Source organism: Homalodisca vitripennis, chromosome 8 (genome assembly GCF_021130785.1).
Source record: "Homalodisca vitripennis isolate AUS2020 chromosome 8, UT_GWSS_2.1, whole genome shotgun sequence".
Lineage (NCBI taxonomy): Eukaryota > Metazoa > Arthropoda > Insecta > Hemiptera > Cicadellidae > Homalodisca > Homalodisca vitripennis.
Genome location: NC_060214.1, coordinates 107,920,986 through 107,933,666, shown reverse-complemented (window position 1 = coordinate 107,933,666; position 12,681 = coordinate 107,920,986).

Sequence of the window (12,681 nt, the reverse complement as noted above, 5' to 3'; positions counted from 1 at the left end):
TCGTAGGGAGTAATGCTAGACACTAGCTCAAATGATGGCCTGCTTGCTGCTCCGATTGTCATATCCATAGCGGATGGTGACATTCCTGTTCTGTTCAGCACAGAATTTCCCGCGATGGTTTCGTCTATGCAGTCTTGAAGAGACCTGACTTTGGTTGAAATTGCATCAAAAGCCTCTTGAAATTCAATGGTTTTTCCTTCAAACGTTACTGTAGAACTCATTGTTGATTTGTTATAATGATCTTAATAATCTAACATTTAATTTAGGAAACTCTACAAAATTTTACGAAGTTCGATTTAAAAATATACGACTGAATTTATGACTAATAATACTATTTTTTTCTTCAAAATCCCAAAAGTTTTCTTTCAAAATAAATTTTCTGATAACCAATCAATGATTGATAGCCTATATATACCCAATCCTATCAATCAATCATCATCAATTGATGTTAGTGATAATAATCCATATACATCATATAAAACTAATTAGTAGATTAGCAATGCCTAATCAATTAACAATATCAATTTACACAGCAAGGTATAAGTATAGATTTTAAATAACGCACTGGAATAGCGTTTAACTTCAAATTCAAATTAATTTTAAAACATCAATATTTCTCAATAACAATTATCTAAACTCAAAATATTAATTTTATCAAAACTATGACACTTGTTTTAAAGAGTGCTTCTACATTACAAAGATTTAATAGTTCATTTTTTTATCTGGAAACATTGGCAATTCCTACTAAACATTATTTAATAATTATTCTTATCTTAATTTTAAAATGAGAAATAGGTGCCCTGGAAGTGACGACCTGACATTGAAGTGCACATTGTTACTCCATGTTAGAGCAATTTAATTTAATTTACTTGTTACTTAATAATTGATCACAAAATTAATAAGAAATTGTGCTATCATTCAATGCTGCATTCACTATTACACCACAGCACCTTTATTCTCTCTTATTTCTATGTCTTATTTTATTATATAATTAACGTAGAATATTTGGTAAAATTAGTTTAAAAGTATAGCCAATGTTTCTTTATTATATTTATTTAGTTTCTGAATGTGAACAAAGGCTCACCAAATATCGCCGCCATTGTGACTGCCATGGTTGCTAAGGCTGTGGACAGATGATGTTGGTTGTTGACAGCGTCACCCACGATGTTGGTTGGTTGCTCCGCTTCCGTCTCCTAGGCTGGCGACGTGATGAAGATGGCAAGATGGCGTCCTTTCTCGGCGTCCTTTCTCGGCTTGGCGTCTTCACGTGTAGATTCCTTTATCCAATTCCATCATCTCCTTGTTGCACTTTTTATACCAAAATTTTGAAAAATCCAACTTGGAAACACTTTTCCTAACTGTTAAAACTATACTTGACACTGGATTACACTGTTTAAATAATTTTGATGTTCACGTGGTCACTTCGGCGTCGGGAAATCAATCAACTGTACAGTTAAAATTGTCCCAAGGTTACGCGATCATCCCACCGCGCTGCCACCAAATCTGTAACGCGACCGATTTGGGGATTAATTGGTATCCGCTGCCACCACCGGATGATTCCGGAAAAAGAAATAAAGTTTGTGCAACAACGTTTGAATTTTAAAAACACTGTTTATTAAAGATTAATTTATAGAAATCACACAATTTACATTGGTTAAAAAGGGGGAGAGCACTTCTGAATGAGATAAAGTATTGAATTACATTATTGAAAGAATTTAGAAAAGTTTTATAATAGGGCGACAGAGAGTTACATGTCTACGAGTCTGAGGCCTGAACTAGACTAGCTTCCCAGCACACGCAGGTGCTGACTCTGCATTGTCAGCAGTCTTACTGCTGACCTCCTCGACAGTGCTGTACACTTTACAATTATTATGTCTTTAGTTAAATTTTACTAAATGAATGAAATTTGTATATAACCAAATAAAGCATAATTTCTTGAATTATTGTTAATATTGGGTTCGGGTCGTTACAGCGATAGCAGATTTATCAGTTTGTCCATATTTATAATATCTTTCGTGTTCTTTAAATCTTTTTTAATAGTTCTTTTTGTTTGGCCAATATAAATTTTATCACAATCTTCACAGTTAATTTTGTAAATGCCACTTTTATTTTCATCTAAAATTTTATCTTTAGGATTTCCAATTAGGTTATTTATCTTATATGGTGTGTAAAACGTTATGTTTATGTCTTGATGTTTTCTAAATACTTTTTTTTTTTTTTTTTTTTTTTACACACCATATAAGATAAATAACCTAATTGGAAATCCTAAAGATAAAATTTTAGATGAAAATAAAAGTGGCATTTACAAAATTAACTGTGAAGATTGTGATAAAATTTATATTGGCCAAACAAAAAGAACTATTAAAAAAAGATTTAAAGAACACGAAAGATATTATAAATATGGACAAACTGATAAATCTGCTATCGCCAAACATGCTTTTGAAACAAACCACACATTTAAAAACTTTACATTATTAAAAGAAGTCCACAAACAAGAAGAACTCGACGCATATGAAACATTGTACATAACAAAACACAAAGATACAATTTTAAACAATGATTTTGGACCGATTCAAAATTCACCATTCCTTAAAATATAACTAAATTCTCTTTTTGACCCAAACTTTTATACATATACTAATATTTATTTCATTTTATTTTAATTTTAACCATATAAATGTTGATAGTTTTACTCAGCTGATATTTGTTTTTAAATTGTTGATTCACACCTGATGATGGCATCTTCGATGTCGAAAGGCCTCGTGAAAAATACACTAATTATTGGATAATTGTGAGTTTTCTTTTGTGAAATAATAGAAAATTTATATTCCAATAAGAAGAGCTCCTCCTCCTTCACACAATTTAATGTATACAAATTAATGTATTAAATGTTTTCAACCTATGTACATAAAACAAATACGGGTTAGGTACACCTTTTATTACTCAAGAATGACTGTACCCATTATGTATAATGCTCTGCTTTGTTGGATTCGTCTCAGCCCCGAATATCAGAATACTAACACTAACACCTATTTAAGGTAAGATCTTCAAAAGGAATTTTTTTACACATTTTATTATGAACTTAGGGAGAATAACACAATCATTTTTTGATTCTTCCAGGTGAAAAATATGTTTGGTGAACTTTTGTAAAAAGTAGAAGGGGACATAATGTATATTCCATAAGAATGTGAATAACTTTATTTCAGTAAAGGAAAGGCTAGCATTTCCTTTAAAGGAACAATTAATGGTATATAACTTAGTTGCATTCTTCCAGTTGTTTATTAGCTCTCTGTACATAAGCATATTTTAACGTATCCCCAACAAAATTAAAAATTTAACTCTTGCTAACCATGTTTTAGTTTTATTATTATTGTACACTGCATGTTTTTTATAGTAAAACAAATTAGCCCAATAAACCGGGTATATAAATATATTTTAAAAGTCATCCATTTTATTTAGAAAGTACATAAGAAAATGTTCCTAATACAATAACTTGCTTTAAAAATCAGCATATCATCTCATGAATTAGAGATCGAAGATGAAGTTATCCAGAAAGGAGAGGAAATAGAAGATTTAATTAAAAAAATATAATGTAATGGAAAACCAGTTAAGCAAAGCTATTTAAAAAGTTAAGCTGGTCTTTCTGAACTAAAGTGAACAAGGCAAAGAGGAATTCAAAAAGTAATTTTAAACTTCCTGTAAACAAAGTACAATTTTGCAGTAAGAAATGAAAAATACTCTACCCTCAATTAAGAGCCTGGAAGAAGTCAATAACATTTTCCAGGACAACACTGATCTGCAAAATACACTGAAATAAGATGAACATATTAAGTAAAAATGTCTTAATTGCTTTTCTCTGTTTGCAAATAATGCTCTGACTAAAGAAGCAGATATCCTAGAATCTAATTCATCCAGTAATATGGGCACCACCAAGGTGACGTACGGAAGGGGTGACTCAATTGCAAAGAGAAAGAATGAACTGTAGGAAGCACAGTGGAAAATTCATTTCAATCTGAAAATCTTTTTGCAGTTTTATCTCTTAACATAGACAGTTTCGAAAGTACCAGCATCACCAACATGAATAAGGAAACAACAGATGAGAAAATTACTCCGAAATTGTTGCTTTGCACAGGCAACCATGGTAAAGATCTGGCATGGTATGTTAATAAATGTAAAACTTCTGATGCAGTTGGGTTTGTGAGACTTGATAACAGAGCGAATCAGATTTTGTATAATAATAAGAATATTGATGGGAAAAATTTGAAGAGAAATATTTTTACTCTTTTCTGCGGCACTAATAATGTTACTCATAATGAAATGCAGCTGACTATAAACTCCATAACCGATGTTTTGATAAGACGTAAAGAACAAAGGACAGTTCTAATTGACCTTAATTAATATCACTTAATGGACTGGAATTGTATGAATGTGGAAACAGAGAGAACTAACCCCCTATGGCCCTTAAAAACCCCTTACATGAAAGTTTCATTAATGTTACTTTGGTGGAAGCTAGTAAATCTCTGAGACCTTCATAAAAATCACAGACTGCATTTCAACCATTTGGAAAGCAGTGGCTGTGAACAGGATATGTAGAGCAGCAGCTTAAACAGAGGAAGAAAGTCCTTCACCTTCACTACTAACTGATGAGCAGAACATCAATGAACTCTCTGAGATCATACTGAGCAGTATCAATTGCAGAACCTTCGTCGAGAATACAAAACTTAAGAGATAACAAGAGTGATACTATAACACCTGTACCTAATCCTAGGAGTAGTTTAAGAGCACACTTTAGTTAGCAAATCCTCAGGTTCTTCTGAGCAAAGTAGAAACTGTACTTGTTATGCACTTAAATATTCAATCAATAAGAAATCAATTAAATTAATAATCTGTACTTTTAGATGAAGTTGACTGTATTATTCTTCTTATTAGTGAGCATTGGTTACATCAGCTAGAAGCCCTTTCTATGTCCCAACTGGTTTTAAATTAGCTGTATTCTGCATAGATAATCTTTATGGGGGGTGCTTATATTCTTGTAAATAATCATATTCCTTTTGAGGTTTTTGATATATCTAATTCAACCTATGTAGATTCCTTTGAAGCTATTTTGTATATTTGTTAACATTTATAATCTAATTTTTATGTCTATAATATATAGGACACCAAGCTCTAATTACAGAATATCTCTTACATACCTTGATCATTTACTAAGCTATATACAAAAGAAAAAAACCTACTTGTGAAATGGTGCTAGCGACTTTGACATTTTAGTAAGTACTGTAATTAAACAATCATGTTTATTAATAATCTAAAATCATTCAGTATTTTAGGGTTTACAACATCCTTTAGTAAATTTCATAACAAATCTTGTATAAAGTATATGTATACAGTATTACATATAAGTTTTCATGTTAAAAATTAGAGAATAAAAATGTAATAATTTTGAAGTAAACAACAAATAAAAATATTTGACAGCATATATTGTATTTATTATTATTATGTTAAAAAATATACCACATACACGTTTCCACATATACTCGTATATAGTGTTATAGTTCAGAAAGGAAAATGGTAATAATTTTTCTGTTTGCAGAGAAAAGCGCAGTGGCAAAATTTTCCCAATTTCAGTTGCTTTGTTGTTTTTCTACCTTTTTAAAAAGTTACCTAACTGATACAGAACATTGCACAAGTCAGTTTCTTACTTCAAAATAACAACTTCTACTTCAGACAAGTCAGTTACATCATATTCCAATACAACGTCACAAATATCACTTGACCTACAAGGATCATCCATTTTGAAGTAATATAACCAACAATGTACGATAAAACTTTGCATAAGCCAAATAAATAATCTTCCAATCCAAACAAAGAACAAAATGATTTGTTTACAAAAAGCCTTCTCTGCTGCACAGAGGTTAACAACAAAATAACAACTAGACACAAGATTGAAGAAAATAAAAAACCACTTAACATTTAAAAACAACCCAGGCTCTCAATTGATGTAAAATTTAAAGCTTTTTTTGACTGGTAATAGACAATAGACAATAGACAATATTCTTTATTTGCAATTTCTTTAAGAAATACAATGGCGTCAACATGTGATAATCTTGCTTTACAATTTTATGTATCTATTTGTTTATTAATTTTGTGCAATGTTTTGTCATCTTATAAAAGGTCAAAAAACTCCTTGGTCGAGTATAAGGGTTCGCTCCACTAGCCAGTTCTGAAGTTCATTTTTTAAACTGGTTTCCTCTCTTGTCCTTAAGGTTTTGTGGCAATGAGTTGATGATTTTGCGGCCAATGTATGAAGGTTTTTTGCTAAATGTTGTTGTGTGGTGAATAGGAAGACTGTAGTCGGCTGCTATCCCTGGTGTTGTATGAGTGTATGTCTTCATTTCTTGGAAGGTCCAGCTGATTGGTGTAGATGACAACTGCAAGTATGTAGAGTGATGTGACGGTTAAGATCTTAAGTGACTTGAACGCTTCTCTGCAGCTATCTGTAGGGCCTAGGCCTGCAAGTGTTCTAATAGTTTTTTTTTTGGAGGATCAGGATTTTGTTAAGGTTGGCCTCGGATGTTGAGCCCCAAGAAATTAATCCATATCGAATGTGAGATTCCACCATCGCGTAGTAGGCTTGTTTTGGCTAATTCCGGGCCTCCCATCCACATCATTCTTTTGACTACATATATCCCAGATGAGAGTTTCTTGGTCAGTGCATTAATATGATCTCCCCAAGAAAGGTCAGCATCAATTGTGAGCCCAGTAGTTTTGTCTTTCGTTCTGTCGAAATATTGGGAATATCTGGTATTTGTTCATGTCTTCTGCTAAAAATTGATATGTGTGGTTTTGGATGGATTGATAGCTAAGTCGTTTGAAGGGACAGTATTGGAGTGCTTTGTCTGTAGATGATAAAATGCTAGTTACTAATTCATGTGTTGTGTCATTTGCAAATAGAAGAGTTGTATCGTCTGCGTACATTATTAGTCTCTACATTGTCATCATTGATAAAAACAGAAAAGTCGTTGGTTGAAAAGAATAAATAAAAAGGGGCCCAATACTGAGCCTTGAGGCACTCCTCTTCTCACTGGCAGTGGCTTTGATCTGTATACACATTTTTTTCCATTCAGATTTTGTTGAATTTCAGTAATTTGTGGTGCGATCTTTCAGGTAGCTAGCCACCCAATCTTTTGCTAGGCCGTCAATACCTAAAGCCAAGAGTTTTTTCTCAGGATGAGGTCATGACCCAAGCAATCGAAGGCTTTGCTGTAGTCAAGTAGAATAGCTGAGACATGTTTGCCATCTTCCAGGTTGTCTGTGATTTTTTCAAGTAAATTGGGTAACAGCTGTGGTGGTGGATCTACCTTTGAGAAATCCATGTTGATTTTTTGTAATAAGTTCATTTCTTTCCATGTAGTCTAGCATTCTTGACAGAGCAATCTTTTCTATTATTTTTGAGAGTGTTGATATTAGCGAGATAGGGCGGTAATTCTCTGGTTTGATGAGGGATCCTTTCTTGTGTTTTGGATATATTTTAGCAGTTTTTAAAGCAGAGGGGAATTGTCCTGAACTAAATGATTTGTTTATTATGCTGACTAATGGAGGTGCTAGTTGTTTGGCACAGTGTTTTACGACCTTTGATGGAATCTCGTCTACTCCACAAGATAACTTAGATTTTAGTGAGGATATTGTTGCAATGACTTCCTTTGTGTGTTAGTAGGTTTTAAAAATAGTAATCGGGTATCACTTTGTGGGAGGGTAATTTGGTGAGTTATTATTGTGTTTTTAAATTGTTCACGATTGTTTTCCAATGTGGAAGCTGCTATTTTCGAAAAATATTTATTAAAGTGTTCAGCCACAAGAACAGGGTTATCCTCTATTTTGCCATCCATCTCCAACTGCATATTTGCTTCACCTTTTTGTTTATTTTGTTTCTCCGAGTTGATTGTGTCCCAGATGGCTTTACTCTTGTTGTCAGCCTGATTAATATATTCTGCTGTTATGCTTCGTTTGAGATTTCGGAGTTTAAGGTCGTAGGTTTTCTTTTTTTCTGTCATTGCTATTTTGTCATCATTATTTCCAGTTAGTTCATATCTATGTAAGGCAGTTAGAAAGTCTTCTTTTAGAATTTTTATTTCTTCATCGTATTGTACATTAAGCTTCCTACTTGGTTTTGCTTGTGCTTTCTTCTTAGGACATACATGGTCTAATGTTTGTCTTACTGTTGTTAAAAACAAGTTATAGCTCTCTTCAACATCTGATGCAGCATGCACGCTCTCCCAATTTTCTAGAAAGAATTCGTCTTTAAGTATGTCAAGATTTTTCCTTGAAAATATTCTCCTCACAGTAGCTTCTTTCTTAGAGGACAAATTTGTTTGCATGTTGACGGTGCAAATCTGGCCAGTGTGATCTGATATCCCAGTCTGTACTACTGTAAAGTTCACCATATCTTCTGATATGTTTGTGCAAATACAGGGTCAATAGATGTTCTGGAGTGATAAGTAGTCCTTGTCTCTGGGAGAGATAGCCGCTTGATACCAAAAGTTGATAGTTCATCCTCAAAGAAAAGTGTTGTCTGTATTTACGGTTAATCTGTCTATATTGACATCTCCCATTAAGATTTGGAGTTTAGCTTCAGCTTTATATGTAGTAAGTACGTCAGCTAATATGTCAACAGCTAATTTGACTTGTCCTCCTGGAGGACGATAAACACCAAGTACATAGAGTGTTTTATTCTGGATATTAATTTTTGTTAATGCAGTTTCACATACCAGTTCCACGTTCCTATTAGATATGTCTATTGCTTCTGTTTTTAGGTTACGTTTTTCCTGTACATAGATTGCAACTCCTCCCATTTTATGATTTTTCCTACTGTAAGATGTTACTAATTCATATCCACTAATCTTGGTAAGTAATAGCTTTTCTGTGCTCAATCCATGTTCAGAAAGTATCAGTATTGTTGGTTTTTAAATCATTCATTAGATGGTTTATTCTCTCTACTTTTTTTGATAGTCCTTGGACATTTTGATGAAATATAGTTATGGGAGCTATTTTCATCTTGCGTAGGATAGAATTCCAAAATATTTTGATTTTGTGTTTTTTTGTAGCCTGTTTGTGCCTTGTCTTTCTTGGACGTCGAAATTCTAAAAAAGGAGCTTTTTCAGTATGGTAATACTGATCTGAAGAGGTGTTGTTCGTGAGTTTTGACTCATGTCCATTTTCCTGGGTTTCTTGGTGGTCTTCACCTACTGTAATGGGTGGCAGCAAGGTGTGGTGGTGTATCATGGTTGAGTTCTCTTGAGTAATCGGCAAGGGTGTGTTATTACCTTTCTCCGTATTTTCCAGAGTAGAGGCACTGTGAGTCTGAAATGTAAGAGATTGACTTAGTGGGATGTGTTCATCTGTTTGCGTGTGTGGTACTATGTGTGATTCAGCCCTAAGATGTTTTGCTAGATCGTTGTCCGAATAACTGTTCATTTGCTTCACCCATTTGCTTAGTGTGTCATTTGCCACTGGTGTGAAATATTTGAAGGTTTTTCTGTGTCTTGTAATTGCCACAATGCAGTGTGATTTAGAGTTGTAGAGCTCCTCTTCTGGGGGATCTTTGATGTTCGTACAACCGCAATGTGGTCAGTTTGTTTTCCTTGATATTCGTGGATAGATGACAAATCATACCCTAATTTTTGTAGCTCCAGTTTTTCAGATTGTTTAAACACTAGTACTTTGTGTTCATGTTTGTCAATGTTGAGTTTTTTTATGTCGTCCAGTTGAAAAGTTTGTGTTTCTTTCTTTATGGAGCTGCATGTTGTCATTCCTTGTGGGTTAGAAATGGGACATTTAGAGCTGCACACTGTTTGTGCACCTGTATGAATGGTGTAGAATTTTTATCAACAGTTGTCAGCTTCATGATGTCGTAGTAGGTTAAGTCATTGTGTTTGTTATCTATTTATATAAGGTATCTGGTTAAATGTCACCAATGAGAAGGGCTTCCTGGAGCATTTGCTAATGCGCATGCATAGAGTATTTCACCAGCGTGCATCATCAGGGCTTCGTCAAAAATCACTCTTTTGTAGGTGCCTCCCGATTCCATATATTTTGTCTTGTTTATTAGGAATGAGTGGACTGTCCTGCATGCATCCTTTGTGTCATCACGGTTTGGTTGCTTCTGGCTTAGTCTCTCTCGAAAATCTTTTGCCCCTTCTTTCGTAGGGAAAAGCAACTAGGTCTCCATCTTTATAGTTATTGGTGATAAAAGTGGTTTTACCAGACCCTGGTACTCCCTGAACCAATTTGATTTTGATGTTAGAGGGATCTTTAATTTGGAGGTGTTTTACACTTTTGTAGAGTCTGATTTGGTTCATAATGACTGTTTCGTCAGAGACTAAAATAATTTCATTTTGTTGGTTTGGCACTCGAGGGAACCGAGTACTTGAAATTGTTGTTGCATTGAAGTTCCATGAAATGAATACCATCAAGCCAAATTGATAATTTATTTTTGGATGGTTACCTAAAAGCAGTTTTCCCGTCTTAAGATCAATTACATCGTAACTGAATTTCGAAGCAGTCAGCTTCTTCTTAATTTGGTCCAATGTGCTGTTGTTTAGTGTGTTATTTTTGTAGAATTGGGAGAATTTTTGAAGAAGTGTGTATTCTGCAGTTTTCCATAGTGTTTTTTGTTCTTCCATTGCAGCCACTGCAAAGCTTTGAACCATTGATTCTTCTCCTATTTTAGTTGAGTGTAGAGCAGGGGTTACAGTCTCATTACTTCTCCAGACATTGTAGATACCTGTCTTAGGTGCCAAACGGGATATTGTAAGTTGTGAATTGTATTGATCCTCAAGTAATTCTGTCCAAAGATTTTTTAATTGTTTTGTCAGTGGTATAGAATCTGAATCTATGTAAGTATGCATTGCAGGAGAATTGCTTGAAAGACTTGAAGGATATCCGCAACACTGGTGATACCTAGTTGCAGCGAGCTAAGCATGTCACTTACATCCAATGAGAAAAGTACTGGGAATTTGATGCATTCGTTGATAGTTTCGTTAAATTTGAAAAGTTTTTCTTTCCAGTTGTTTTGCTCTGATGAGAAACATATTACAAAGTAGATCTTCTCTTTGTCTAAAAATGTCACAAAGCTATTGTATGAGAGTTTGTTGTTTCATTCACCCTTTTAAAAATATCCTCCGCTGTTTCTGAGGTTAATTTCATGGAGCATTTTGTTTTTTCTACGTCAAAGAAACCCAATCTCACACAATTTAGGTCTATCATCATCGTTGCAAAGAGTAGTGGATATTAGTGGTGTTTCATCTGGAATGAAGCCGGACAGTTTTAGCTTTCCAATCACTGATATATCTTGAGGGTCTATGGTGGAGATGCGACCGGTATTAGAGTTAACTGCTACAGCTCTAATAATTCTCCTGCTCATGCTTCTTGTCTGAGTGATTTCATTGTCCTCATCATCGCTAAGTTCTTGAGGAGAGGCATCTCTTGCAGCCTCGCTATCAAGTAGTAAAATGTGAAGGTCGCCGTCGCTTTTCGGAGATGATACTCTTCAAAACTCGTTGCGGTATTTGCTAGCTCGTTTTCATTTTCGATGTTAATAATGTTAAAACATGTTTTTTGAGTTATCTCTTTTCGACGGAAACATGGTTTTTTCCTGTTTTGCTTAATTGCTTTAGTATTTTCTGTATTTTTAGTTTGACTTTGGGAAGCAATTTTTCCTTCCAATAGTACGATTTTTTGCTCATAGCTCGTTGTTTTTCTTTTAATTCCTTAAGGTCACAAAGAAAAGTTGGTGACATCCAAGTAGTTGTAGGTTGAGCTTTAGAAGGTTCTTTTATTTCACTGATAGGGCAAGGTCTGTCCGAAATCTTGTGTTGAGTGGTTGTTTCTTTTTCCAGGAGTTTGGATTTCAAATTGTCAATGTCCTTTGATATATCCTTCCATGATATGTAATTGTTTCTTATCGTGCTCTTCAAAAATGTCTTGCATTTCTTGGAAGTGTTGCTTTTCCTTCTCTAGTTGTTTTTCCCTTTCCTCTAGTTTTTGTAGTAATGATTCAATCCTCCGTAAAATATGTTTCTTCCTCTTTTTTGATCCTCTTCTATTTTGGCTTCCAAATTCAACTATGTTTACCATAAGTTTGCTATTTTTCTTTTTGCAAAAACTTATTCTCCTCTTCTAGTGCCAGTCCTATTCTAGCGGCCATGGCCAGCTTCTCATCTTCTGCTTCAGGTTTAGCAAGTGATAGCTGGTTTCAAGTTCTTTTAAGGAACTATTTAACCTAGATCTGGAGTGGTATGATTTAGGAGTTACTATCTCATCATGAGCTTTGCAACATTGTTTCTTCTAAATCTGGTGTGGTATGAACTTTTTGTGAAACAATTTTATTACAAGAAGGCTGTGATACATTTTGCCGTGTTATTGATGAAGTAGGTGATGTTAAGGTGCCACAGGCATTGCACCTCCAGGTTTTTATTTCATCGTGTTTTATCATTTCATTCAAAGTCTTATCTTTTATGTTAATACAGCCATTATGGTACCACAGTTTACAGGGTCCAGTGCAATAAATGCCAGAGTATTTTACCCCAATACTACATACTCCACAAGGGTATTTAGAGGTTGCCTTTTTTGGTTTGACCATGGTTGTCAATGAAAGATGGACAGTTTTTATCAAAGTGTTTGGCC